The sequence below is a fragment of the Solanum pennellii genome, chromosome 9 (assembly GCF_001406875.1).
Source record: "Solanum pennellii chromosome 9, SPENNV200".
Taxonomy (NCBI): domain Eukaryota; kingdom Viridiplantae; phylum Streptophyta; class Magnoliopsida; order Solanales; family Solanaceae; genus Solanum; species Solanum pennellii.
This window is the reverse complement of record NC_028645.1, coordinates 70,922,265-70,929,633: the sequence shown is the minus strand read 5'-3', so window position 1 is coordinate 70,929,633 and position 7,369 is coordinate 70,922,265. Positions and strand designations below refer to the sequence as shown.

Here is a 7,369-nt window from a genome sequence, read left to right as displayed (position 1 = left end):
CATCTTTTTATTATCATTTAAAATATGTTTTTATCATCAATATTACTATTATTACTTTAATGTCGTCTTGTTTAAAATAGTATGTTGTCACTTTATTTCAAGTTTATTACTTACTAAACTTTATACAATATATTATTAGGGGAAAAAAACTTAAGTGTACACTTAAAGTATCTTAATTACAACTATATGACAACAGTTTTTTTTCCACCTATATAACAATAGTTTTTATTTTCAAAGTTATGTTTTATATTTTTAAAAAATAAAAATAAAAAACGTGAATCGTGCTCCACGATTTCTGATATTCCCCATTTTTTTCAAATCGAGTGATTTACTGAAAGCGGTTATATAATTTTCTCCTACCAATAAAAGGTTTGTTAACAAAAATAAAACTTTCTTTCCATTCATTTTGATCGACTGTTTAATTATGAATGCCAACAATTATACAATCCTAATTCAATATTAAGGATGTTGGGACGCATCATGTGTTAATTATACTTTCAATATATTATGTTTGTTAATTGTGTAATTGAAAAACATGATGATTGTTGTTGTTAGTCACCGGTTTCGAAATTTGAATTTTATTTTTCAATTATTTTTTATGTTTTTTTCTATGTCTTTTTTATATTTGGAAGAGAAAATAATATTTAGAGTCTATTTGGAAAGTCACCTGGTAATTGAAATTGGTGTAATTATTAGAGTAGTAATTATTACCAGCCTAATAATTACATTGACTTGTTTGGTTGCCACAATCTAATTAGATTGTAATTACACATGTCATGTTTGGATGTCATCGTGTAATTAAACATGCTTTGTTTGGATGCACAATTGCAATTATAAAATTATAATAAATTTTAAAAAAAATTAATTATTTAAAATTTATACTAGTCAAATAAGAAACTTTATAAATGACATTAAATTAAATATTAAAGATATATTTCTTTTTTGAAAATATATTAATTAATAAACATATTTTTTGTAATGATTTATATTTTTTCAAAATAATATATTTCAATTGAATTGGTCGGAACAACTAAAAGTATAAAGTTCCCACGAACATCGTGAAATGCATGGTTGATAAAAAGAATAATATATAAATAAAATATTATAGATTATTAAATGTTTGTCAAAAATATTATCTATCAAGTCTAATTAAAAAATGACGTGCAATGTAAATTCAATATTACTAAAACAATGAAACTCAAAATATAACGTAAGTTATAAATTCAAAATAAAAAATTAACATAATACTCTTCTAACAAATTTCAACATAGCAATAAATATGATTTATTTTTATTTTTTCTTAATAAAGAAAACGTAAGTTTATAACCTTACTTAACAATAAATTCTATTTTAATTTAAATGTTAGAATACTAATAAAATTATCCTAATGAGAAAATAAACATGTCATAAAAAAATAGATAACACGAAAAAATTACGTAGATTCACGTAAAGTAAGATTAAGAACAAGAAGAAAATGATATATAATAATATAAAATATAAAATAAACTTTTACAAATTTTTAGAATAATAAAAATAAAAAAAGATCTTAAAATAATAGAAGTAATTTTTTAAATAAAAAATTAAAAAGTAATCAGGTGGTAATTATACCATGTATTTACCAGCAATTTACAATCTCTGTCTGTGAATTGTAGAGTGAATTATTTCTTATCAATTACATCAATTACCTGTTGACCAAGTAATTACTTGTCCTTCCAAACAGGACAAGACAGTGTAATTTACACCAATTACACCAAATTCAATTATCAGGATGTCCTTTTAAACATGCCCTAAATATATTTTAATTAGAAACAACATGTGTTTAAAAAGAAAATAAATAATATACTTATTTTGGAAAATGACATTTTTGATCAATTTAGTAACTATAGGGATATTTCTGAACCAAAACATTGAGTACAAAGGATATTTTTAAATCAAAGTCTTAACAACCAAAATTTATTTAAGTCAAAGTATAGGCAAAAAATATTTTTGTCCATTTCACAATGTTTAAGAACATCTTTTATCCTTTTCCGGAAAAGATATATTCTAAAGTGCAAAGGATTAAATAGGAACCCCACACAGTGAGACATTATCAGTAGGCTTTATCTTCAATTTACCTTCAGTCTTAGTTTGATGTAAATTGTTTCTACTGAAAAAGAGAAGTTGAACAGAAGGAAGAAAAAAACTAACTACTCTGGCTCGATTAGTGTGAATGGAAAGAGGAAAAGAAAATGAAGGACAAACAAAATGGGGAAAACAAATCATTGGTATGTTGCATATAATATTTAATTATTTTTTTCATTCATAATTAATATATTCTTGTAAGTATATATGTTTGTTGCTTTATGTAACTTAGATGGTGAATATAATATTTATAACTTATTAGAATCAATGATTTGATCTCTATACACTAACTCATCTGTTATTGTTGAATCTATCAAATTGATTTAAGGATAGGCGAGTTAGATTGATCTTGCAAATGAAATGACAAGGCACAAAAATAACAAGGTAAAATGGATATACGGTTCTAGCCTTGATGGTCAGGATTACCTGGTACCTGTTGTTGCTGGTGGGAGGTGACAGATATCCCGTGAAACTAGTCGAGGTGCGTGAAATTTGACCAGGACACCACAACCATAAAAAAGATGAATATAAGGGCAAGAATATAATCAAACCTTGTATTAGATCCTGAGAATCAGGCCTTCGTGGCCTAAGTACAACATATTTGGAATGGCTTAAGAACTAGGAAAGTAAGAGATTTTGTTTAGAGAGATGCGCGTAAACAATGAGAGAGCTTAGTGCACCAGGCTGTCGTTTTTTGTTTTAAGAATTGAGGTGTAACAGGACAAACATTTGGCTTCTCTATTAGGCTATTCTGGAGAAAGTCTTCTGCACTTGTGATAGTTGCCTGTTGTAATTTAAGACTGAAAATTAGAGTTAATAGTCAAAACATACATAAACTATCACGTTTTCGCGAGTTTGATCACGACACAACTATTTGTTGTTCCCTTTTATATTTGAACTATCACGTTTTCATGAATTTCACACCTCAACTATCAGTTGTTCCCTTTTTGGATATGAACTATCACATTTTTTGTGAGTTCCACACGTAACTATCAGGTGTTCCCTTTTTCTATCTAAACTATCACCATCTATATATTAACATAATTTGAAACAACATTGGTGTTTTCGCAGGTGTCATCCATTGTACTTCACGAGGACATTGTCAATCTTCTAGATTTCATATAGAGGCTAAGTAATGGGTGTGTTATAACTTCCCTTGACATAGATATTTGACATTGGAGCTGATGTTTGTTTCAGAATTTTTTCATCTTTATTACTCTTTCTTTTCAGAAGGTTGTAATGACAAAATGTCTTGTATATCAAATGAGATTCATGATCTGGTTCAGTCACTTTTGCATCGACATGGATAAGACATGCTCGTTAATATGAATTATCATGACCTCTTTGAAAATATCAAAACTTATATATATTACCTATGCTGAACCAAGTCGTGTAACCATGACTGAGGATCGTTTGTTTGAACTTTTGGATGCCATCCTCATGTATCTCCAATATCTACCCAAGTTGTGTTCTGCACTTATTTTTACATCAGTCACTCAATATGAGCTTCTGCAGAATGTAATTGGCAATTTATGAGATTCCCATAGGTTGAAAGTAAATGGTTGCATTGAGTTTGAGACAATTAAATATGCCATACCTCATCTTCAACTTATGGCTCACAGATTTGTAAACTTCTGTTTTACTCTTTTGTATTTTCAACTTGACGAATTCAATGAGATGTCTCTCGAGTTAACTCCAAGCTAGCTAATATACTTGTGTAGGTTATTCCTGTTGAACTGGAGGTTATGCACATATGTTGTACAAATTTGAAAGGTTCAGAGTCGGAAGAAGTTGGACATTTCATCAAGCAGCTCGTAGAAGCCACTCCGGACATTCTTAGAGAATCTCTGATTCATCTACAAGAGCACATGGTTAATGCTGTTACTCCTAACACTTCTACGTGTAACATTCATGTCATGATAGAGTTCCTATTGATTATTCTTACTAATGTGCCGAAGGACGCTATTTGTCATGACAAATTGTTTGTTCTCTTGGAACGTGTTAGAGAACTTACCAAGGAGGTATTTGTTCTTTATCACAACTTAGAAGAGAATATGAACGCAACAAGCGGTACAAGTCTAAAATTGCTGGAAAATATTGAACTCCTCAAGGAAGATCTGAAGAATGTTTTCTTGATAGCCCGTGCAGACTCATCTCGGCTCCGCTTCCCCATGAGTGATGGACCGCTCTTCATGACTCTTCTACTCTCAAACTTAAACGACTTGGTCAATTCCAATGCTTCTTCAGTTGCTTTGATAAAAAGAAGAAATTAAGCAGGTGAAAAAAGACCTGGAAATTATAAGATCGTCTTCCGGTATGTTGAGCAAGAGTTTCATAGAGATCTTTGGATGCGTGTTCTAGACTCGGCATATGAGGCGGAACATGTCATTATGTCAATTCTTGCCCGAGATCATGGTCTATCGCAGCTTCTCTTCATACTTCCTGATACCGTAGAAAAGAATCAAGCTTGACAAAAAAGAGGTACAAGAGAAGATCCCCAAGAGCATTGATACTATTGTTGCAAACGCTCCCAACAACCTGGTTGAAAGAAACTCATCGAATACAGTTGATAAATAATCGTAGGTTTTGAGGAGGAGACAGAGTGGATGATTAGGAAGCTCAACAGCGGACCAGCTGAGGTAGATGTCATTTCCATAGTTGGCATGCCACGGCTTGGAAAAACTACTTTGGCATACAGACTGTATAATGATAAGTCCATAATTGATCATTTCGTGTTTCTGCTTGGTGCACAATCGACCAGGAACGAAATGAGAAAAAATTGTTGCAGAAAATATAGATGATGACGTTGCTGATAAGCTACCGAAAAAACTATGTGCACAGCGATACCTTATTGTCTTGGATGACATGTGGAATACTGCAACATTGGATGAGCTAACAAGACCTTTACCTGAATTTCAGAAAGGAAGTAGAGTGATTTTAACTAGTCGGAGTTGCTTTGCATGGAAAATGCCACAGCAATCCTCTTTGTCTTCGATTGCTAAGATCAGAAGAAAATTGGGAGTTATTAGAGAAATGGGTATTTGGAGAAGAATGTTGCCCTGAGGAACTAAAGGATCTTGGGGAAAAGATAGCTCGAAAGTGTGATGGTCTTCCTTTAGTACTTGATCTAATCAATGGAGTCATCTCAAGGAAGGGAAAAAGAGAGGCTTTGTGGCTTAAAGTTCTGAATAATTTGAGTTCCTTTATTTTTAAGGATGAAGAGGAAGTTGTGAAGGTTATACAATTAAGTTATGACCATTTGTCAGATCACATAAAGCCATGTTTGGTTTACCTTGCAAGTTATCCAAAGGACGAATATATATGGATCTCTGTGTTGAAAGATTTATGGATTGGTCTAGGATTTGTGGAGCAGATTGCGATGAAAAGTGCAGAAGAAGTACTGGATGAGTTAATTTCCAGTAGCTTGGTAATACCTTTTGATAATTCTATTTGCAAAATTCATGATCTTGTGCATGACTTTTGTCATATAAAATCTAGAAAGGAAAAGTTTGCTTCACTTCTAGGAGGTTCAAAAGCTCCGTCTTCCTGTTCTTCTTCGGATCTTATGCCACATGGAATTATCTTTCGTTTTAATAAATATCTATGTCATTTCGATGAAAATTTTGTGGTGTTTGATCCAGAAATGAAGAATCCTTATGTTAAACGCTTCCTCTCTCTGAAGGTTGATAATGAGCATTGTCTTTCCTCCAACAGTCACCTAAAACACTTGAGGTTTGTTAAAAGTTTGGATTTGCAGGGCATAACATTGCCAGATTCTTTGCTGAATGAAATTGGTATGCTCGTTCATTTGAAGTACTTAATCATTCAGATGAATGCAAAAGCTCTTCCTCCGTCATTTTCAAACCTCTGCAATCTAGAAATTCTGGTGGTGAATAACCTGGAGAGATCATGCATGGTACTATCGCCTTGTTTTTCGAGCGTTGCATAGCTACAGATGTGCCGATAAAGTTTTGTGAATGACAAAAGTCCTACATTGGTGGTAAATGATATGGGTGGACTCCTTATAAGTCTTGGGCAATCCTCCTCCCTTTAAGCTAGCTTTTGGGTATGAGTTAGGCCTAAGGCCTAATTTCACACTCTTTGATTTGTACAACAACGAATGAGCTCTACATTCTCGGTTCAGAATACACAGAGGATATTTTCAAAAGGTTCTTAATCTTCAAATCCTTAGTGTCTCTATCATATGAGAATGTTCAGGAGAGAAGATTTTTTACAAGATTGGATGTCCTTAACGAACTTGAAGAACTCTGTTTATCTTCTTGTTGGGATTCATTCGATGAATATACACACGACTTCCCTTTGAGATTGAAGAAAATGAGGTTGCAAGGGCTCGTTTTGACATCCGGTACACTGTCAAGAATTGCTAGACTACCCAACTGATTCTAGAAGACACAATGATCGAGGAGGGGAAAGAATGGAACATGGAAGATGTCACCTTCCAGAATCTCAAATCTCTAAAATAGGCTAGTATGCAATTTTCTGAATGGCAGGTTGATGCAGAGAAATGTTTTCCCGTGCTAGAGAAACTAGATATAAGTAGATGTTATGAGCTTATGGACATCCCAGACAGTTTTTGGAGATATTGCGTCATTAAAGTTTATCAATGTATCGTACAACCCTCAACTTAAAGAGTCGATCTTCAGAAATAAGGAATATGTTGAAGAAATGACCGGAGAAGACAAGCTTGAGGTATACTTGTATGGTTGAGGTATGCTTCTATGAATTGTGCATTTATCACAACTTACAAAATAATCATATAGGTCCATATTTCATAATACTCCATATGTGTTTATGTTAGTCAGCGTTGGGTGTTCATGATTATCAATGTTTTGAGGGTGACAACCATCATATGAGCTGTTCTCAAATTGTTTTTCTTTGGGGATGCATCCAACAAGATTTAAGACTTGAAGTGACGTGAGTTGTCGTGGGATTGTTCTTCAAAGGAATAGTGGAAGAGATGTTGAGCTCTCTTTAACACAAAGTTTTATCTTGTATATATACAAGTACTGTAACGACCTGTTTAGTCGTTTTAAGCAGCAGATTTTATTTCTGGAAAAACAGTCTGAGTCGACGGAACCCACGACGGACCGTCATGGGCACGACGGGCCGTCGAGGGGGTCTCGTTCCAAAACACTTAGAATTCTGAAATTTGGGTACTGAAATCGACTCTCTGAACTTCGTAACGGAATGGCAGGACGGACCGTCGTGGGCACGACGGACCGTCACA

The 7,369-nt window shown here is 33.2% G+C and overlaps 1 pseudogene; it reads left to right on the top strand.

The window, feature by feature from the left end:
- Window positions 1-2,111: 2,111 nt before the first annotated feature.
- Window positions 2,112-7,140, top strand: LOC107030350 (annotated as a pseudogene).
- Window positions 7,141-7,369: the final 229 nt, after the last annotated feature.